Here is a 24,590-nt window from a genome sequence, read left to right on the forward strand (position 1 = left end):
CACCCACCAGCCTCTTCACCTCCCACAATCCTCCTGCTCTTGAGGCCGATTGGCTGGGTCATGTGGGCGGAGCCAAAAAAGTCCCCCAATGAGCAGCTCCGTGGCCTGAAAGGGAGCATCACTGCAGAGGAGCCAATCAGCTAGATGTTGCTGGGGCCACTGTGAGCCAATCATCAGCTGGCATTCTGAAAGTTTGCTGGGGCCCCTTCGGCTGTGGCTCTCAACATACCAAAATATTGAAGACAGAAAATTTACATAATTTATTTAATGATAGTCTTCTACCAAATGGGATTTCATTTATAGTAAAAAAAAAATGTTAATTACATCTCTTACATATGCCCCTTTAGGGCAATTTTTTTAAAGTTTTTTTATTTGATTTTGCATTGTCTTTAAAATTACCGATTATTTCTGACAGGCAGAAATCAGTCCCAATAGTACCATATCCCAGAGATAAGTAACTGTGCCTTATGTATTAATTTCTTGTGATCTCAAGCAGTTAATAGACTTGAGCTAACTTATCATGCTAATCTTTAGGGAAATGAATTTTTTAGCTATTTATACATCCTTTAAACTTAAATATCCTCTTTCTTTGAAAAACATGTTTTTCAACAAAGCTAATTATTATTATTATCAGCAACTCTGAATCTTAATATTGAAAAAGTACCTGTTTTCTACTAGACCAGTTAACCATAAAATACTCTTTTCTGTGCATATTGTCAGTTGCTTTGAATGGTCACTTCCATGGAATGGATATATTTGTAGTAGAGAGGTTATGGGAAGTGGGGATGGAGAAAAAATGATGCTAATCTTTGGAAATGAAGAAAAATCCTTGAACAGAGGAAGATCAAAACAATCTCTAAGAGGAGGCAGTAACGTTATAGCAATAAAAATTAAGATCAGTAGGACTGGGGGGAGGGGGGATAGTAGAGGATAGGAAAGGCAGCAGAATACAACAGTCACCAGAATGGCAATATGTAAATCAATGGTTGTGCAACTGATGTGATTCTGCAATCTGTATATGGGGTAAAAATGGGAGCTCATATCCCACTTGAATCAAAGTGTGAAATATGATATATCAAGAACTATGTAATGTTTTGAACAACCTACAATAAAAATTAATTTAAAAAAATCAGTAGGACTAAGTACCACTGCAGATTCAAGGACTATAGGGATGTGGCAAACACTGATGAGAATTTATTATCTCAGTATGTTGTGCTGCTATATTAAGATACCATAGATTCCATATTTTATAAATGACTGAATTTTTTTCCTTAGTATTCTGGAAGCTAGGAAAGATCAAGGTGCCAGCCGATTTGGAGTCTGGTGAAGGCCCATACCTCTGGCTGAGTGCTCACATAGTAGATGGGGCAAGGAGTCTCTTTCTAGTTGTTTTCATAAGGGCATTAATCCTATTCATGAAGGCTTTGCATCTATGACATAATCACTTCTCAAAGGCCCCACCTTCTAATACATTGGAATTTAGGATTTAAGCATATGAATTTGGGGAGGCCATAAATATTCAGACTATAGCACTTACCAAATACCTATTTCTCCTCTACACTTTTCTATTAGTTTCTCCTCTACACTTTTCTATTAGTTTAGAACTGCAACTGTTTAGGAAATGTGCTGAATTATAAGAACTACATTTCCCAGCTTCCCTTTCAGCTATGTATGGCCAGCCATGTGATATAGTTAAGGCTGACAAGATATAAACATGGGATTTTAGGAATTTTTTTTAAAAAGGTACACTCAACCAACTTACAATATTTTTAAAATTTTTTTATTTGTTGTTTTTAGTTATACATGACAGTAGAATGTATTTTGACATGTGATAAATAATGGGATACATGAACTATAACTTCCCATTCTAACCTGCACCAATTTGAGAGAGAGAGAGAGAGAGAGAGAGAAGAACAGAGCAAGAGTAAGAGCAAGAAAAAAAAGTGGGAGATTTTAAGGAAATGGCTATTGTAATTGTCAGAGTGGCAAATTTGAAATTTGCAGGACAGATCAGCAGGCTGGAAACTCAGGCAGAGTTTCTAAGTTTTAGTCTTAAGGCAGAATTCCTTCTTTGTGGTACATTTTTTACATGGACATAACATAATTTAGTATACTTTATATAATGAGTAGACTTTATATAATTTAGTGTATTTTTTTCTTGAAAGAAACTGTTCCTTTCTCCAAGCTGCAGAATCATAGTCACATTTAGAGCCTTGTTTGGAAGACCTGGTATGGTATTTTTGTTTCTTAAAGAGATTTCATTTAAAATATTAGCTCCTAGGATTGCATAGATCTATTTAGATTGCTTGTTTACAGTTTGGAGTATAACTAGGAGGATTATTTTGGAGCAATATATCCTACCTGGAGATTTTTGAACAAGTAATTCAATTTCTCTGAGTCTCAGTTTACTTACCTGTAAAATGAAGCATTGCCTATATTTCATTTAGATTTTTTATTATTGATGCTGCTGTACATGGTGTTTTTTCTTGGTTTCTTTTTTTGGATAGTTTCTTATTAGTGTACAAAAACACAACTGATTTTTATGTTAACTTTCTTAACCTGAATCTTCACTGAACTTGTTTATTAGTTGTAATAGGGTTTGTTTTGTTTTTTGTGTGTGTGTGTGTGTGTGTATGTGTGTGTGTTGCCTTACAGTTTTCTATGTAAAAATTTTACCATTTGAAAATAGAGATAATGGCCTGCCCTCTCAAAATTGCCTGCCTTGGTATTGGTTTTCAACATGGATTTCCAACCTCCTACCTAAATCCCAAAGTCCTCATAAAAATACCTCTCCAGAGACACCTGCATCATTCTTGTTGCGGGGGTGGGGGTGGGGTGGGGTGGTATATGAGTGCTTTATATGGATATTAAAGAAAGCCAACTGTTGGATGCACTATTCTCTTTTTTCACCACTCTTCCCTCTCTTTGTATCTCAAATTGGCTTCTTTATTTTTGTTATTATTTCTTTCCATTTTGAAAATCAAACTCTTTTTTGGACTAATTTAACATTTATAGAAAATTATAAATATGATACAGGGTTTACATATTTACATCACCCAGCTTCTCCTAATGTTAACATCAGACACAACCATGGTATTTTTGTCTAAATTAGAAAGTTAATATTGAGGCAACACTTTCAACTAAACTATAAGCTTTAATTAGATTTCAACAATCTTTTTGCTAATCTTTTATGGATTCACATTCAAAGCCAGGACATCACATTACAATTTGTCATCATGTCGCCCTAGTCTCCTCATGTCTATAATACATTCTTTTTAAAAAAAAAAATATTTAGTTTTTACTTATAGGTGGACACAATGTCTTTATTTTACTTTATGTGGTGCTGAGGATCCAACCCAGTGCCTCATGCATGCTATGTGAGCACTCTACCTCTGAGCCACAACACTAGCCCTATAACATTCTTAATCTTTCATTGTTTATTATTTCCATGACACTTTGAATGATCACTGGCCAGGCATTGTATAAAATGTCTCTCAGTTTAGATTTATTTGAAGTTTTCTACTGATTAGAGTGAGATTATGGGTTTTTATAAAGAATATCATAGAGGGGGCTGGAGCTGTATCTCAGTGGTAGAGTGCTTGCCTCCTATGTGTGAAGCACTGGGTTCAATGCTCAGCACCACATAAAAACAAATAAAGGTATTGTGTCCATCTACAACTAAATATGTGTGTGTGTGTGTGTGTGTGTATGTGTATGTGTGTGTGTGTGTATATTAAAAAATAATATCATACAGGTGAAAGGATCATCGAGAGGTACATGATATCAATACAGTACTACTTGTGCTGTTAACCTTGATCACATGGTTAAGGTGATGTTTTTCAGTTTTCTCCAATGCAAAGTTGTGTTTTTCCTTTGCTTCTTTGGAAGCAACTCACTAAGTCCAGTCCACATTCAAGGGGAAGAGGATTGGTATCCTTCCTGGAGGGAAAGGGAATATTCCATTTAGGTAGAATAATTTTATAAGGAATATTTGTTCTTTCTCTAATTATTATTCAATACATTCCTATAAGTATGGATTCATAAATACTCTATTCTTTGAGCTAATCCAATGAGATCATTATTTATTTAGTTGTTCAAATTACCTCAGCTTTGATCATTAGGAGCTCTTTCAAATTGTTTCTGTGTTCTTTTATTGCTTTTGTTTAATTTTAATTTTACATCATATTTATTTCTTTCAAACATTATTATTTCATGTTCTTTGATATTATCCTGTATCTATCACTACAGGGTACTTCAGGCAAGTCCAGGATTTTCTATTCCCCAGTCTTATAACTAACCATTTTTTGCAAGGAATCCTGTTTCCTTTCAATGGAGAAAGATATTTAGAAACCAAGGTCTAAATAGGCACTAGATGTGAAAATGTGAAAAACATTTTAATTTATCTTCAAATGAACTGCTCTGAACTCCGCTGATGACCCTGTGGAATAAGTTCTCCATCTCTCATATTGGGTTTTTCATTAACATTTCCATTTGATTATCTTTCATAGTTTCTAACTCTACTGAAATTCATCTGTTCGTGGATCTTTTCCACTATATCTTTCAGCTTATTAATGATAGTTTAAAATAGTAGCATATTTTAAAGTCACTTTCTTATACTTCTAATATATGAAGCATGTTTGGATATGATTCTGTTGGTTATTTTATCTTTTGACAAAGGTCTTCATTTTTCTTGCCTTTGACTTGTTGACTACTTTATCTCTGGATACTAAAACAGTTTTTCTTTCTTTGTGTCTGCATATTTGTGTGATTTTGATTGCATGTTCATCATGGTATATAAAAATATAGTAGACTATGGGTAAATAATATTTATACATAGAAATGACCATATCTCTTCTTTGTCAGGCTGTCAGTACAGAGAGCTGATTCTTTCTAGAAGTAGCTGAGTTAGGTCTGATTTTATTATTGCTACACTTACCTTCACTGCATTACACGACTTGAAGTTCCTCCAGTGAAGCATTGCATCTGCTATATTTTTAGTGTGATGCCTAGAGTGCTGGAGGGTTTCCTCTGTGTTCTTTCACCACCCTTATCTTTCATCTGGCTCTGCTTGCTTGTAATACAGGAGGATTTTTTTTTCTATATACTGTTGCCCCTCTCCCTGTGATAAGCTTTTACCTGCTGCAAGACTTTGGGGTACAGAAGAAATTTTCCTTTCTTCTATAGATTTAGTCTTAGACAGGCCTTATGCAATTCAGCCCCAAAAGTGAATATTTCTCCTCACACAAACCCTCCCCACAGAGGCAACAGCACACAATCTCATTTTCCCATTTAGTGCAATGTCTATATATCAGTCGGATATCTGTTGGAATCTTGAGCATTAGTGAATTTGTGCCTTTCTTTCAGCAATGGGAGAACTCTACTTTGTATCAGTGCAAGATCTTACATACCAGCAGATTTTATGTTCTTCCTTGAGTGGTAGATGACTTTTGAATATGGTAAATATAGGCTTGGGAGAGTGAACTTTCTTGTTGCTCACCTAGCAGCAGTCAGTCTTTGCCAAGAATGGACTGAATAGGACAGGGAACTTTGTCTTCCTTGGTGACAAGTAGATTTTCTATCAAAGTAGAGTTAAGTACCAGATGTGAGCAGATTTCTTGCCCATTTTCAAATGCCTTTAGTTTCATATCAGAGAAAATCAATGTGTGGGCATGTTTCTCAGGTTTTGTGTCTGTGGCTAAGTAGCAGCTGGTAACCATCTTATATACATGCAAGCCTTAGAGCACAGATGTGCTTTACCACATACCTTTTATTAAACTTCAAATATTGCTAGGTCCTGCATGCCTGTACTATTAAGAGATTGTCTCAGGTCTCCTGCCTGACCCCATGCCTTTCTTGTGAGCTCTAGGAGGAAGTTCAAAGAAAAGAATTGGCAGATGGGTACAGACTCATCTGTGTATGCCATTCTCAGGGTTTCCAAACACCTAGAATTTAATAACATATTAAAACTTCCTTTATTTTTTCTTACCTCTTCTTTCCATATTCTGACAGAGGTAAAAAAAAAATCTGTGTCCCATTCTTTCCTGAATGGTGCTTTTTATTCTTTGGAGATAAATTTATCTTGTCATAAAACCTCAGCTTTCTAAGGGGCCCCTGAATTTGTGATTTGTGAGTATCCATTTTCTTAATCATTATTGGAATTGGTTCATTATTCTTTCATAGCATTATACATGTTAAGCTGAAACAGAAATTTTGTGTTTCTTCATTATCAAACTAAACACATATCCCTAACCAAGACCTCTAGATTGGGATTAAATACTAAGGACAAAGTAACAAAAATTGTTAACTGTAGAGGATGGATCTGCATAAGTTTATGACACCTTCTGCCTGACACAAATTCTGAAAAGTAAATGGCTGCCCCAGGTAGTAATCAGAAATACTTCCTGTCATCACAGGGCATCCTCCATGGGAATCCTGAGGATTTTTAGATGTTAATGCATTTGAAATTGAGATGAGGGCTGTAACCTGTAGAATAACTCTCAGAGATGATTTCATAACTCCTTTTTTACATACAGAACACAACTGTTACTTTATTGTTTTATTTAACAAATATGTATTGGAAACCTATTATGTGCCAAGAATTCTTTTTGGTTCTATGGATTTATCCATGAAAAAAAACACAGAATAGATTTCATAAGCTATATTTACAACAACCAATAGAAAACTGAGAAACACAAATGCTGATATTTGGCTTCGAGTAGATTAAGAAATCTAGTTATTTTTACCTAATTTGACCAATTTGAGTAATTATTTTTTTACATATTTCAGCAAATCATTTGTGAGTTTTCCTAGGCACTGAAAGAATGTTTTGCCATTATATACTCAATGGGAGACAATTTTTCTAAGCAGATCTCAGTAATTTCTTCTTTGTTAGAGTGGATGCCAATTCAATATGCAGATAACTTACTCTGAAACATGTCTAATTACACATAGTTGGGCAAATCCCAGTAATATTATAATGTTTCATTTGGAAATATGGCATCTGTATTTTTCCCATATTCACTCTACATCTTCTAAAAGTATGAGACAAGAGGTAATTACAAATAATATAAAATATAAAAAGGACAGTTCAGGTGTAATATAAAAGGAATTAGTTTAGTAAGAGAAAAGGATGCCTCAAGTATAATTGCCTAAATAGAAATCAGTTATTTTAAGACAGGTTCCTTTTATATGTGTAAAGTATTAAACTTTTAGTTCTTATTGTACACTATCAAATGTTAATAATCTAAACATCACCAGTACACCCTGTTAATAGGACACATCTAAACTTATTACTTACTCTGGTAAAAGAGATCACTCCTTAACACAATTTTGGTCTTATCTCAGAGTGGGAAAGTTGGATGTTTTATTCAGAATTTTAAATTGGTTTTAAGATTGTTTTTCAATGTGGCAGATTGATTAGGATTAATTAAGGACTGTTATATATTTGTTTCAGATTAGGAATACAGCAAGGTTATGACATAAACTGATAGTTTTCCATTAATGAGTTGATGGACCTTTTGGAGAATTGCTGTAATGTACCACATATAATTGTTTGCCTGGACAAGAGTTTCCTAGAATAATAAAGTAATACTGTGTAGATAATTGAATAGTAAAATCATGGAAGTTCTTAACTGTTGCTTTGACATTTGGCAAACTCAAGAGACATTTTCATTTATCTAGAGAGTAGGATGCTCTTGGTGTCCAGTTTATGTAAGACAGCCAAGGATCTGGCAAAATACCACATAATGCAGAGGACAACCTCAATAACAAATAATTCCCCAGTTCAATATGAAATGCTGGTATATGCAACAGGTCTGTAAAAGTCCAACTAGTAAGTCTTTAGAAGTTGAAGCTATTCAATCTCTGTTTCAACTATTTAATTCTGCTATTGTAGCATAAAAGATCCACAGATAATATGAAAACAAATAGGTATAACTATGTTCCAAACTTCATTTACCAAAAAAAAAATACAAATAAGCAGTGAACAAGATTCAGTCCCTGGGCTATAGATTTCCCACCTCCTAATAGAAACCATAAATTGTATGGGGATAGGTGGTTTCAGTTCTCAGCATGCAAATTATTTGGGTTATCAGCACTGTCATTTGAATCCTCAATATAAATTAAAACATTTTAAAAAACTTATGTAAAAGAGAAAATATTTATGGAATATTACATTGAAGTCTCATACTTTCCTAAAAACACTGAACATTTATTTGACATTGATTTTTCTGTGCTCTCTGAACTTTACCAAGAAATATTTTATGACCAGATCAGTAATTTTCCAGGATAACCTAATAAAACAAAATTACTTCTTAGCTGGGCTTTATCTATAGTTACAAACTCCCTTGATTGAGAAAAGTAGTAGTATATCACAAAAATAAACATATAATTTCTTTGGAAATAAAGAAATGAAAATACTCTTGTTGACAATGGCCTCAAAACTATCCCACTAAACCTTCATAATTTTTTTTCTTTAATAATTTGTTTCTCTGGATTTATTATTTTCTAAAATGATATGTATGTGTTGTTGTCATGTCCTTTCCATGAGGTTAAGGTCTACTTAACTCACAGCTTGTGTCCCTACCACATCAATGACCAGAAATAATAATTGCAAAACTCTTAGAAAATCATTACTATCATTATAGCAGGCACTTCTATAGCACTTATTACGTGCCCGGTACTGTACAAAACACTTTGTAGGTATTAGTTTGTCTAATCACATTAAATCCTAGGAAGAAGATATTATTATTATTCATATTTTAAGAGATGAGAATCATGAGGTATAGACTCAGTGATTTGTCCATGTTCATTGAGCTAGCCAGTGACAGAGCATCCATACATTCTGCTCCAGAATCTATGCTTTGAACTACTATACGATAAGCTATTACTGATCATCTCATGGTGATATATTGTGGCATGCACACACATGCACACATACACTTTATATATTGCACAATTCCTAAAGTGTAAAGCAGATTATCCTTGAACATAACTCTGCTGGCTTTGCCATTCTGGATTTACATCTAAAATTTTCAGGTATATCCTTAGAGGACTGTTCTTAGAGGTGTATCTCTAGGAAGCATACAGGTGCCTCTTGGAAAATAGAAGTTCCTAAGAAAGATATGCTCTTTTGCTCCATTATTGATGTGCCTACTGTAAGAGGGAGAAGTAGTATTGGTGAGAGTATGATATCTACTGTTTCCTATGAATGAATATCGAAACCCTAACACTGAAAAACTTCCATATATAAAATCTAAAAGGGAAGTTGCCTCACAAAAATATCAGGAAACATCAGGAACAACACAGAAAATGCTACTTGGTAATATAGTATGACAATATAGTGTGACATAAAGGTAGAGGTTGGAACAAATCCTTGCAATGCCCATACTGCCTGACATCTACATTGACTAGTATTTATTCAGGGGATGAGGAGCATTATCATGTGTGGCACCCAGACAACACAGAGCAAGGGCCACCAGGCATGACTATCAAAGATGGCAGCAGTAAGGCAGTGGTGACAGTCACAGAGTAACATTAGATGAAGGAGGGAAGGGCTTTCTGGGAGGTATCACTGCAAGGAAGAAGTATTGCTATTATTGCTACACTGATGCCTGAGTACTCCTGAAACACCTCCAAGAAAGCCCCCAAATAATTAGGCCAAAATAAGGACTCCATACTGAATTAAAATTTAGCGGTATTTTATGATAAGAGAAGAGGTTAGAGTTAGTCCCATATTTCTCCTAATGACAGTTTAGCTTCAAAATATTGGTTTACATTCATATGAGATCTAAGCCACTGTGTGTGTGTGTGTGTGTGTGAGAGAGAGAGAGAGAGAGAGAGAGAGAGAGAGAGAGAGAGAAAACACGCACAAAGGGCACTGTTTATTTAGATCTAAATTATCTTTGGTTTATAAATTGAGTGAATTAATGTCAATTCAATGGATCTTTAATAAAAAGCACAATGGTCTTGGCTGTACTCTGAATTACAAATGCCCTGAAACTGTCTAAAAGTCATTTGGATGTTCTCACTGATAATACTCTTGATGAGAAATAAAATGTATTTTTTCCTTGAGAGCTAATTAATGTAATCTTTAAAATATATAAATCCCATGATGATCCCAAATAATCATAATTGAAATGTGTACCTTGCCAAAACTGAGAAAATTAAAATTCAAACAATATCTGTTAATATATTTGAATTAAAAAATAAAAACAAAAAGGAAAGAAAAACCAATTAACTTCTGGAAATGGGGTTTTGGTATTTAAAACGAGGAGATTAAATTATGCAGATATCACATTAACACTTGGAATGAGGATGGTGTTGCCCAGTTGCCTTTCAAAACCACATCTTGCTCAGGCTGAAATTGCTAGATAGCAGTGAAGCAAGATGTTTTAAAGGCCACAGTTGTGTTCTCTAAATGGTCTACACAAGGGTCATAGAAATCCCTGATGGAATCTTTAGTAGCCTGGAGGTAATTGGAATTAGGGCATGGGTCTATTAATTAAATCACAAATCTTTTTTGGGGGGATACATACATAGAAAGATCTATATTAATAGATGATAGAGCTAGAGATTGATATGTATATGTGTGTGTGTGTGTGTGTGTGTGTGTGTGTGTGTGTATTTACACAACACCTAATCAGTCACTTTGGTTATTTCAGTAAGCATGTGGCACCTCCACTAAAAAAAGAAATCATAGGTAAGGGGCTTAAGACAACCCTTTACAATGTACATTTTTATAGGACACCTAAACATCTAGTACATTCAAGCAATTTAGTAGAGAAAACAAAACAGCCAAGTTATTTTTGTTTTGTTTTGTTTTGTTTTGTTTTGTTTTATGCTTGATCTTACCAACCAACTCAATCTTGGTTATCTGGTAGTTTCATGTGTTTGTTAGATTTAAGAAATTAAATAAATGCATCTTTCCTTCTTGAGGATATTGCCATGTGTTTCTCACTTTTCAAATAGTTGGTTTTAGCATTGTATAGGTGCTGTCACAAGCCTCTTTCAATGCATTATTATAAGGAGTTCACTCTGGGAGCAATTTCTGTAGTCACACTACCATAAAGAGGTTACAGTATATCAGTATGGATGGATCTGTTCTTACCTCATTAGCCAGCCAGACAGGAGTAATTCTGAATATCAGATCTGGACCCTGGGGGAACTCTTGTCCTTTTCTAAGACAAGCTGTAGAGTCTGTACTCTGTTTCACAACCTTGAGATGACCATTAAATTTCAGAACTCCATCATGGGCACTATCACCAAATGACCATATTAATAAAGCACCTGAGAAAGCAATCAGAGATGGGTCTGCTTCCAGAGACTTGTAACTGGCACTGACAGAGACAGAAGACATTCATCTTATTCTGATTATTCTGGCTTTTTAGCCCAGAGGAAAGAAAATGAATCAGGAAAACAAAAGTTCTGTGGAATGAATTTAGTATCATTGTACCTAATCCTCCAAAAGAACAAAAGGGAACAGAATAGAGGAAGATGTGGAGATACTGTAGAATAAATTTTTTGCCAAGTATTATATTTGCAGAGTAAACTGGAAAGATGTACAGTTAATGAATGATTCATTCATCTAGTAAATATTGACTATGCTAGACTTGGAGGTACTGGGGTGAGCAAAAGTAGACAAGGCATCTCCTCCAGTAGAATCACATTGCTATGTTAATCACCTTTTTGTTACTCTGACCAAAATACCTAACAAGAACAACCTAGAGGATGAAAAGGTTATTTTGTGCTCATGGTTTCAGAGGTTTCAGTCCATGGCCAGCTGAATCCATACCTCTGGGCCCAAGGTGAAGTGGAGCATCATGCAGAAGGGCATAGCAGTGGAAAACTGCCCAGGAAGCAGAGAGAGGGAGAGAGAAGGTGAGGGGGACAAGATATAATCCCTGAGGGCACACACCAAGTGGTCCACCTCCTCTAGCCATGCTCCACCTACCTGCAGTTACTGCTTAATACACTATTTCTTTCAAATTATTAATTTATCAATTGGATCAATTTGCTGATTATGTTCCAGCTCTCATAATCTAATCATTTCACCTCTGAACATTTCTGCATTGTTGCACATGAGTTTTGGGGGGTCAACTTGTATCCAAACCGTAACAGGTACAAACCATCATTGACTATTTAGTCTGATGAAAAGTAGCACAATTCTGTGGACATATGTTACGGAGAACATTGATCTAGAATGGAAATCACCAAAATAATTTAATGATTGAAACATGGCTATACTAAACCCTACTTCAAACTGGAATGAAGGCATACCTCAATCAGTCTTTAAGTTAATCAAATCTGCTAAAAACTTTTGTAATAACTCAATTCTCTTGTGATGTAACTTCAAAATTCTTTTCAAAGTAATTACTGCAAAACTTCTTATTCTATATGAAAATTTAGATCTATAAATGGAAAACAAAGTGTATCTCTTTAAGATATGCTATGAGATGATTTTTGAGATGGGAACCAAATTAATTATGCATACTTTAGCACTATCAGTATACATAAATAGCTAGAAAATACTTAATGTTGAAAATTTTAATTAAAGATTTATTTGTGCTTTTGTATTTATTTATTTAGTACTAGTGATTGAACTCAGGAATGCTTAGCCATGAACCACATCCCCAGTCCTTTTTATTTTTTATTTTGAGACAGGGTGTCACTAAGTTTCTTAGGCTTCATTAAGTTGTTGAGGCTGACCTTAAACTTGCATCTTCCTGCCTCAGCGTCCCATTTGCTGGGATTAACTGTATGCGCCAATACACCTGGCTAAAAATCATTTATTAAAGCTTCCCTAGTTTAATACCAGTCATAAGACCCTATTTTTTAAATTAGAAATAAGAAGGTGAATTTATATGTAGCTGATTATTCTTTTCAGCCTGCAGGTATGAAACTAATTTGTTCTGTGATGAAGCAAGTTAAAGTCTGAGTCCACACATTTCTTTGTGCAGAAAAGGTAACAGAACCTTATTCCTAACATTTATTTATTTTATCTATTCCTATTGACTATGAAAATCTCTCTTAACCCATTCACTATTCCCCCTCATGATGGCTTTTCCTTCAGGATTAAATGTCATTGCAGGGAGTTTATATTCTGCCAAGACACAAGAAAAGGACTTTGGTCCAAGTAATCTATGCATGTTGGCATCTCCAAGACATCCTTGTTCCAATCTGTTTATTGGTCCCATGTGTCATAGTCAAGTTCTATGCCCAACTGCAATCCACCTACAGCTTGGCTATTTCTATACCACTTATAGATGCACAGAATTATCTTTTTGTTCTTTTCTGCATTCTAGTGCAGATTTACTCTATAATTCTCTCTAGTTCCATCTGCCTAGATACCCAGTGCAGCCATTTCTGAATCTCTGAAGTCTTACTTCATTTCTAGAACCTTCTGGAAAAGGGAGCACAGGTTCCCTGTATTCTTCAATCCCCAGAACGATCTAGGTTTCCCTTCAATCCCCACCTTCAATATGAAGCTGAGTTTGGTAGAAATGCAAGGCTCAAGTCTAAACTTCATTCACACTAATTATCAGCTAATGATTTCTCTGTGGATTTCCTGTAATACCATCAATCTGAGAGTATCATTTTTAGTCTTGAGGTTGAAAACATTACTCTGAACTATTATGTAGTCTTTAGTCATGATTCCCTTTATCAACAGATTTTCTCAGCTCTAATTAAATAGTTCCTCTAATTTTGAGACATAGAAGCTCCATTTCCTAGATTTCTGGATGGGACAATGGTTACAGGCAACTGGATATATCATTAATTAATAATATCAAACTTTATGTCAACATATATTTTAGTATATTTGAAGATTATTAATGAGTGGATTCATAACCTTGATCAAAACAAACAAGAGAGGCTGGGTTTGTGGCTCAGTGGTAGAACACTCACCTAGCATGTGTGAGGCACTGGGTTCGATCCTCAACACCACATAAAAATAAGTAAAATAAAATAAACATATAAAAAAACAAACAAAAAAGAGTTTTATATGGGTATTTAGAAAGAGGTTCTCCTCAGATAACAGGTTCCACCCTGTTTTCACAGAGGGCTGAATGTTTACCTGCACATATCCATATTTCCTGGAGTTTTCATCTACATTTAAAAGATTTATTAAGTTTAGATTGTTAGAATGTTCCAAACATGAACAGCAGAAATTTTGCTTAGAAGTTGTTTTGGTTCTTAGCATTTTCTTTCCAAAGTAAAATATTCAATGACTATTTCTGTTCTCACAGTAGGACAATGATATTCATCTGTGCTAATGTGTACCACTCATTCAATGATTACCCTATAGTTTTTAAAAACAATTTTTGATATATTCATGACTTGCATACCATATAGATTCTCAGGAATTGAGTTACATGAATGCTATTGTTTATTTTCTACAAATGGAAAATTAAATTGATGTTTCCTTTCCTATGTAACATTCCTTGGAAATCAAACAAGTTTGTTTATGTTTCTTTTGTAGTAGGAGAACTGTAGAAACACGTTGTTAATTTATATAATCTTTATCTACAGTGTTACTATTTTTATTTTATACTATTTTCATTTTTATTACCATATGAAATAGAGGAAATAGTACTCAACTAGTTGCCAGAATTTTGTCCCCAGTACCACCTAGGTACTGGCTATGTGGTTGTGTCACAGTCACAGTTTCAATTTTCTCATTCTTAAAATGGAAACATAACATTTTCCAACCTGTATCACAAGGCTTTTGCACAGATATTGTTATTACAAAATCTTTCACATGAAATAGTTCCTTAATTTTTTTTCATTAGTGGAATAGAAATGTTCTCTCTTTGTTGATTCAGAAGTTTCATAGACCAGGATAATATATATGGCCATGACTATATAATCTTATATACAAGCAGACATCATTTTTCCCCCTCACCTTAGTGGCCCCTTACAGATATTGCATCTTTTACAAATTGAAAGTTGTGGCAACCCTGTACCAAGCAAATCTATCAGCATAATGTTTCCAACAGCTCTGATGATCATTAGCATTGTTAGCAATAAAATACTTTTAATTAAGGTAGGTACATTGGATTTTTGACATAATCTTATTTTATACACACATAGACTTCAATATAGCATAAGCATAACTTTCAGATGCGCAGGGAAACCAAAAAACACATATGTGACTCACTTAATTCTGATATTGGCTTTATTGTAGAGGTCCGGAACTGAATCCATAATATTCCTAAGGTGTGCCTGTAATCTCCCTAAATCTGTCATTAACATAAAATTCCAAAGGAAAAGTTTTCTTTGTCAAGTGGAACGGGATATAAACAAGTCATTGAAGTTGGAGAAGAGGACCAAAAGAAATGCCTATGGCTGAATTTCTGAGTGGGCAAAGTTGTCAAACCTAGATTTATCTGAATGTAAAACAGACTGCTTTTGTTGATCAGTCTAATAGCATTCAACCTCATCAGCCCATTTTGTGAGCCAAATTCATGATGATAATGACATTAAATAATAGTGTTCAGATTTCAGGGCAATCAGAGCAATGAAATGATGAGAGGGATTATACCCTGTATGTAAAGTAGTCTGAGCTCAGATCTGCTGGATTTTCTGACTTTACATTTTCATGGTGTTTTAGAAAGATATGTATCCAAGAAATAAAATATTAGGATGTAGATTTAATAAATTTAAGGGTGATATGCATATGGTCTTTGTGAAATTTAAAGACAAATACATTCTAGCTGAATCACTGATAACCATCATGCTGTATTATTGTTATTGATTGTTGTTGAGACAACTGGAATTAGAAGATCAGCTGGGCTGTCATAGGCTTGCTTTTTCCAGGTTAGGGGATCTGCTGTATGTGCAAGCAACATATTTAGGATTGTATTGCTCTCCATTTGCTAGGTCAGTGATTCTTTTTTTCCTATTAGTGTATGCTACATGCATTGTGAGGTGAGCCTGAAATACAACATAAAATAAGAGCAATTTTAGGAGGAGAGGAGAGAAAATAAAGAAGTTGAAGTATGCTATGTCTCAGGAGCACAGTGATTCAATATTAGTCATTTTGTTTGATTTGAATTCTTATGAATTATGCTTCAGTGAGTTAAGGTGAAAATAGTTTGTACCTGATTTTGAAAATAAAGGAAATAAAGAAATATTTTGTTGATTACATGCTCATCCCTTGTGTCATCAATTTTATTGATACCCAATCTAATATCTCCTGGTGATGAAGGCAATATCTAATTTAAAAGAAAAATAAACATCATCAGCATCATATAGTGTGAATTCACTCTAAATTGCTACTGAAAAGCAATTAAACATAGCCTCCCCCATGGATTCTTTATAGCCAATGCACTTAAAATAGTTTCTTTGGCACATTCTGCACAGTTTGAGAGCATTCAGTCTCCTTCCTGAGATGTTGAGAGGATTTCATTCTATCATGAAGGAAAACCAAATAAGGTAGAAAGCTGAAATACAAGCTGATACTCAAGAGGTTTTCAAGTCTTACCAATATCATGTTTCTCTTTTCTAAGAGAGTAGTTCTCAACAAGGGGGAATTTTGCTCCCCAGGAAACATTTAGCAATGTTGTCACAACCGGGACGGACTACTACCATCTAGTGGATAGAGGCCAGGGACACTGCTAAATATCCTATAATATATAGGACAGCACTCTTCCCACCCCTCCACACCTCCCTTCTCAACAAACAAAATTTCTGGGTCAAATATCAATGTTGTTAAAGTAGACAAACACTGACCTAGAACAAAGACATTTGATGATATTCTAAGATTTTTGAGGCATACATTTCAATAGCATGTTCAGTAGCTGAGCACCAGTATATATTTTAAAAATGAAATCCACTATTATTGAGGGCACACCTGGTTTGCGTTCAAAACCATAGACTTAACATCTAAAATCAGGTAGTTATGACCCTCAATAGGTAATCTCTGCCTACAGAATATGGATTCTATGAAGAGAAGCCCCCATTTCCAAATTGGAAAAAAAATGATATACTCTCCACTACAATTTCATTAGAACAAAGAGATTATCATTGCCTTAGGTTAAACCATAAGCCATTACTGTTTCTGTAGGTAAAAATTGTCACATATCAGCAATGTCATATGGTTCAACTCTGTACTGTATCATCTCTTGTCAGATAATCATGATTTGAAAGAAATTCTCATTTGGGAGAGGGATTCAGAATAGCTCCTTGGTGTGCCTCATTTATTATTTCCACTTATTGAAATAACTAAGGCTGGAATCTGAATATGTTTGTGGTAAATCAATAAAGAACTGTTCAAAATTATTTTTTGTATAAACTTTTGCCAAAATCCCTTAGGTTGAAATAAATATTTTTGAGAACCTTAAAGGTAACCAAGTTATATTGTTTGAAAGTTTTGAGAATGTATATAACAGCCTGGTTTCAGAATAAATCAAAGGCATTGTAAGATTTAAGAATCTAAGTGGTTACATATAGCAAGTAGAGATTAGAAGAATTAGGGGAGTGAAAATCTGGAAGGATGCAGCTAAAGGTCCAAAGAAATAAGCATATGAAATAAATGTAAGGATCTGGAGTGTGTGAAGAAGTTGCCAATTCTGGGCAAGTCTCAAGAGACTTCTGCTGCTACAAAGTGAGAGCCTGCAGAGTGATCTTGAACTAGATGCCTGCTCAATATGATTGTCATGATATGTTGAGTAATAATATCTTCTGCTTCATTTCTACCTTCCAACTCTCACAAGTTTCTCTCTTTGGAAGTACACTCTAGAGACTACAGAGTGAAGATGGTTCTGAGAAACATACTCCTTAGCCTTTGGAGGGATTAGGAGTGATAACCACATTGACTACCACCAAGCCAACATTTTAAATCTCCTCCATGAGTCTTGCACTTCTTGTTGATGGTAGATCAGCAGTTTGAAATTTCACAAGATTTCATAGTTTTTGGATTGTATTTTCATAAGGACAGGTAAAGATAGGCTGCTAAATTCTCAGAATCCAGTGTTATAACTGCCCCTCATAAAGGACTAAAAAACCTGTGAGATTGCACAGCATTATAATTGCCTTACAATAAGAACTCATCAACAATGAAAATGAAAAGGGAAAGATCATTGTCATCCATCTCTGTATTCAGACAATTAAAAGTCCCTTTCCAGAAAAGAAATTTGAATAGTTTATTGAAAAGATATGCTCTCTAGGAGACTCATACTGACTATCTCTACCAATATTCCAGTCTTAAAGCCAGTGATGAGATAAGATGTAGACATCTCAAAATTGCACAAATATATTAGACATAACATGGTCATGCTGTAAAACTTAAATGTGGAATATATATATATATATATATATATATATATATATATATAATATATATAATATATAAATATTATATATAATTTTATTTATTTTCTCTATAATTGAATTTATTTTATGTTATACATTATTTTATTTTAAGGTAGAAAACATCACCCTAGACTTCTGTTTACACATTTATTTTAGGATTTAAGACAGCTAAATCACACTGTTTCCTTTCTCCTCCACATAAAAAGTACCTGTGTTTCAAAAGGTCTATGTGGCGTTCTTCCTTCAGAGAGAAATATCTGGTGTCTAGTCTTTCCTGATCTATTTCTAAGATATCCCTGATTTTATTTTTGTATATTAGGTTAGAATAAGTCAGCATTTATCAGACTCACAGTGGTGAAGAACTAGTTTTTATTATTTTCACTCTGTCACAGACTAATACTTTTGTAAAATACAATAAAGATAAATTACTAGAAGAGTGAATATTTTTAAAAAGCTGATTAAAAACAAAATCTAAACCTAGATTTTTTAAAAGCTAAATTCAACAGACACAAAGTTTCTCTTTCAAATTGCCATAAAAGTTTCTAAAAACTTTTCTCTCAACTTCTGTACTTCATTTTTCGTAGATTGGCATCAAACAGCTTGCAGACCAGAACTGTTCTGTGAATCACATTTTGATTAAAACTAAGCTAAGCTGTACTGAAACAACAAATAAAATATGAAATCTCAGTGGCTTACAAGAATAAATGTTTATTCTTTGCTCATGTAAAATCTAATATTATTCTTGGTCTGGACTCTCCTGGGAAGCTGTCTTTCAAAAAGTGATAGAAAGATCCATTTTCCTTTCCTCTTGTGCTACTGTCTTTAGAATATACATTCTAATGCCATACCAGAAGGATAATGTGGGTGCAGACACCTAATACTTGGCCACCTGATCTGTCCTCTGGCCAGAAGTATACACACAGCTATATTAATAGCAATGATGTCTGGAAAACACATGATTGATTATTGTTGAGCTCTTAACAGTCTCTTCCACACAGGACTTTGTATATTCTGAGAACTTTTTGTTCCAATTTCACACCTTTCTCAGAGTATGCACAATTTTTAAATGTTCTCTTGGGTATTTTAAATGCAACTCAGGGGGACTGTTGGAGACTCACATGCTTTGTCTCAGATCCTAACTACCCAGATAATGCCTACTGCTACTTCTTTATGGAAACTACACTATAATAGCTTAGAAAATCTCTGTTAAATTCCACACAGGTACTATGTATCCATCTCCTTCATATTTAGATTTTAGAGAGTTTATCATCCCACCCAGGATTCCATTGATTCAGTTTTTTTGAAGCTGAATTAAACTCTTTTCAGGACACTCTCAGAGTCCAACTCTTTCACTTCCCTTCTGACTCTCCTCTCTCAGAATGTTGATAAAATCTAAGGCTGGAAACTGTAAGGCATACTTCTTAAATTGACTGTTTACAGGATATATTTTTGCTTTGCTACTCAAAAGCACTTTAAAATTTGAGACCTCCTCTACCAACTTTTACTCAATGTGTTTTCTTTTCAAGAAATTCAAATATCTATTTTGACATTCCATTCCAATGCAATATGTAGAAGAATGTGAAAGATCAAGTAATAGGGCTAATTAAAAACTATATACAATAAAATAATATACTCAACATACATCTCTACAGCTTTTGAATAATAGTGAATTCTGAGAAGTCTTATTAAACTGAATTCCAGAGATAGATGAGCTCTTCACTGGTGAACAAAGAGCTACAGATACTTCCATACTTGGAAGCAAGTGCCTCTGAAGGTTATGTTTTCAGAGTAGACTTGACAGAGATGGAGAGACTTTAAGGATAAGGAAAATACAACTGAGTTTTTAATGACATGGTTGGCTGAATGAATTGATTAGAATTTGGAAGAGCCCAAATGCAAAATAAATCACTTGGTTCCATCTGAGAATTTCCATTTCATGCCCTAACCATTTTGCAGACTATGCAGAAGAGTAAGTTGCAAAATTTGCAGAAGTAAGGCTATAACACAGAGTTGTATAGCTTCTGGTGCTTGGATTTTAGGACCCTGCTGGCACTAAATTCAAAGGGCAATTTGAAAAAAAAAGTTATATGTGAATATCATTCTAGTTCAAATCCTAGTAAGGTTAAAGTTGAGGATCAGACTGAAGACCCATGTGAATCTCCTAATTTCCATTTGAAATTAATTAATTTGCATTACCTTAAGTCTCTCTTATATCAATCCTTGGTGAAATTGGTACTACAAGCCCTTTTCCTTGGCTGCCTTTTAAACAAAAATAATCTCCTTTTCAGGATAAGAAAACAAAAACGCATTAAAACTCATCCTTTATTTATTACATATAAGATTTGACATATAATAAAAATTTAAGCAGTAAAATATAATCCATAATCAGGAGATACAAAAACAACAGTCATTGGAAATAGACACACAGATGTCACACATCTTGAAATTAGCATGGAATTACATTAGAGAAAATATAATGAATATATTAAATAATTTCTTTAAAAATTTGAATGAATAAAGAGATGGGTGAATTCAGGAAGATATTAAAATTTCAATATACACATCATTAAAATGATGAAATCATTGTTGAATGTGGTAGAAGGAAGGAAAAATAAATACATTTGAGACATAGTAAAACAGACCATGCAAAAGGAACCACCAAGGGAAAAAGAAAACATCCATGATTAGGAATTATATACACTGTACTGAAATGTGTAGCTTGATTTTCAGAAGGATAACAAAGAAAGAATGGACAGGGGAAAATGTCTGAAAACTAATGGTTGCACATTTTCCAAATTTGAAGAAAAACAATGTACAAATTTAGGAATCTCACTAACAAGATTAATGAAAATAAGACAATAGTTAGACATATGAAGTCAAAGTGCTAAGAACAAAAGGACAAAGAGAAAAGCCTTCAAATAAGCTGAAGGAGAAAAAAAGACAATAAATTTATGAGAAAGAGGATAGAGATAACTTCTCATCAGAAATAAAGGAAGCCACTAGATAGTAGAAGGGCCTCTGTAAAGTGCTCAAGGAAAAGAACAGGCAAGTTAGAATTCTGTATTAGTGAAAAGGCTAAATACTTTTTCAAGAGATGGGAACTGAAACAATTATTACTCAGCAGATCTTCACTTTAAGAAATGTTAAAGGAAGATCTTCATTCCATATGGAAACTGTTCCATATGGAAACTCACATCTAAGAGAAGTATTCTGCAGGATCATTTTATGAATAAAAATAAAATATATTTATCTTTCTTTCTTAAATTTTATAAATGGCTACTAGTTGCTTAAAAATAGTAACATAATATTATGTCATTTACAAGAGATGAAGAACTTATAATGGAACCACCATTTGACCCATTCCTCAGTATATATTCAAAAGAGTTAAAATCAGCATAGTACAGCCACATATGCACATAGTACATAGTTTAGTACATAGTACAGGGCAGCCACACCAATGTTCATAGAAGCTCAATCCACAATAGCTAAGCTACAGAACCAACCTGGATGCCTTTCAACACATGAATGGATAAAGAAAATGTTTTATATATATACAATATTGAATATTACTCAGCTGTGAAGAAAAATGAAATTGTGGCATTTGCCAGTAAATGGATGGAACTGGAAACTATCATTCTAAGTGAAATAAGCCAATCCCCCCAAAAAACTAAAAGCAAAGGTTCTCTCTGATATGTGGTTACTAACACAATGTGGGGCAAGGATAGAAGTTCATTGGATTAGACAAAGTAGAATGAATGGAAGGAGGGGGGCATGGGAAAGGGAAAGAGAGTAGAATGAATAATACATACTTTTCTATGTTCATATAGAAATACATGACCAGTGAAACTTCACTCATGTACATCACAGAATGGGATGCTAATTAGAATATGTTATACTCCATGTATGTATGTCAGGATACACTATACTGTCATATATACCTAAAAAGAACAAATAAAAAATAAAAGAGAAGTAAATACATAACAATAGCAAAATTAATGGAAAATCAGATGGAATTAAATCATAAGTTTCTTATATTATATTGAAGTGCTCTAAATTTAATTAAATTGGGGTCATGATAAGTTATAGATGCATGTTATAATATGCAAACAAGTAACTAAAAATAAAAAATTTATAGTTAAGGTGTCAACAGAGAAGATAAATGCAATACTAAAAGCACTCAATTATAAAACATTTCAGAAAAGGGGGAACAAAAGAACAAGAACAAATGTGACAAATTGAAAAAAAATTGAAAAATCGTAACCATTAACCCAACAATATCAAATATTAGTACAAATATTAGTGAAATCAATGCTTTAATTAAAAGTTTGATATTATTACTTAGGTAAGAATAAACAAGATTAAACTTTATATTAATTCTTAAGAGGCTCCGATTTCATCTCACACCAGTCAGAATGGCCATTATCAAAAATACTAACAACAGTAAGTGTTGGCGAGGATGTGGGGAAAAAGGCACACTTATTCACTGCTGGTAGGGCTGCAAATTGGTGTAACCAACCTCGAAAGCAGTATGGCGATTTCTTAGAAAACTTGGAATGGAACCACCATTCCACCCATCTATCCCACTCCTCAGTCTATACCCAAAGGACTTAAAATCAGCATACTATAGTGACATAGCAACATCAATGTTCATAGCAGCTCAATTCACAATAGCTAAACTGTGTAAGTAACCTAGACACCCTTCAAAAGATGAATGGATAAAGAAACTATGGTATATATACACAATGGAATATTACTCGGCATTTCAAGAGAATAAAATCATGGCGTTTACAGGTAAATGGATGGAGTTGGAGAATATTATGCTAAGTGAAGTTAACCAATCCCCAAAAATGAAAGGCCGAATGTTCTCTCTGATAAGTGTATGCTGATCCATAATGGGGGGGAGGGGAACTTTGGGCAAAGGGGAAGGAGATTTTGGAAGAGGGAATGGTAGAATAAGTCATACATCATTACCCTAGGTACTTGTATGACTACATATATGGTGCAACACTACATCGTGTACAACCAGAGTAACAAAAAATTGTGCTACAATTGTGTACAATGAATCAAAATGCATTCTTCTGTCATATATACCTAATTAAAATAAATTAATTAATTAATTTTTAAAAAGAAGCATAATTGCAAAATAAATATTTTTTTTGGTTGAAACTAAAATGATATCCTAAGCAAACACTAACCATGTGAAAGCTGGTAATTAGCACAGTTGTAAAATAAATGATTTTTGGTTGGAAGGAAAATGATATCCTAAGCAAACACTAAGCATGCAAAATTTGGTAATATTATATAAATATAACACACAATAGGCCTCTAGACTAAAAGCATTAAAAAGTCATTTCATAATGATTCATTAAGAAGCAATAGCAGAGAGATTGAAGATAGCAGATTAAAGGAAGAAAGCACTTCCCAGCAGTTCTTTAGCTCCAGATATACAAAGCTGGAAGACTGCTTCCCAATAAGGTGGGTAACTAAAGGAACTCCCCTGAACTTAATACTGGACTGTAAAAGAAAACATAAAGACCCAGAATTGTCAGAAACTTGAACACAACATGAGAAATAATGTGTTAGAGACACTCCACCTTGAACACCAGTGGCAGAAGCCATGAAAGCTGAAGGTAAGCAGGTAGCACAGGTAGAAAAAAAGACACTGCCTGGCCAGTAGATAAAGAAATAAAAAATAATTTTTAAAAAATTGGCTTGGGGTTAGAGAGGAAGGCTGATTTTTTTTAACCAGGGATTGAACCCAGATGCTCTCCACCACTGAGCCACATCCTGTTCTTTTTATTTTGAGACAGGTTCTCACTAAGTTGCTAAGCTGCTAGGGCCTTGCTAAATGGCTGAGGCTAGCTTTTGAACTTGCGATCCTCCTGCCTCAGCTTCCCAAGCTGCTGGGAATACAGGCTTGTGCCACCATGACCATATGGAAGGCTGATTTTAATTGACACTGAGTCAGTGGGGAAAGCAATTCAGTGAAAAACACTGAAAAATCATTCACTGCAGAAACAGATAGTTTAGCAGGAACCCAGATTGCTGGCACATAAAATATTCCTGGATGCTGATGCAGGAACCATCCTCTATAAGCACTGCACAGCAGCCAGCAGAAACAAGAGATTGGAAACTCATAAAAGAAGTTGCCAGCAGTCACCTGATGATTCCAAGAGTGTCCCTAAACCATAGTGACTGAAAGAGGCAGAAAGAAAATTGTATGTGGATCATATAGGTTCCAGAGACCAAGGGAGAAAAGCTCCCTTTGTTGCTGGAGCCCC

Source organism: Callospermophilus lateralis, chromosome X (genome assembly GCF_048772815.1).
Source record: "Callospermophilus lateralis isolate mCalLat2 chromosome X, mCalLat2.hap1, whole genome shotgun sequence".
Lineage (NCBI taxonomy): Eukaryota > Metazoa > Chordata > Mammalia > Rodentia > Sciuridae > Callospermophilus > Callospermophilus lateralis.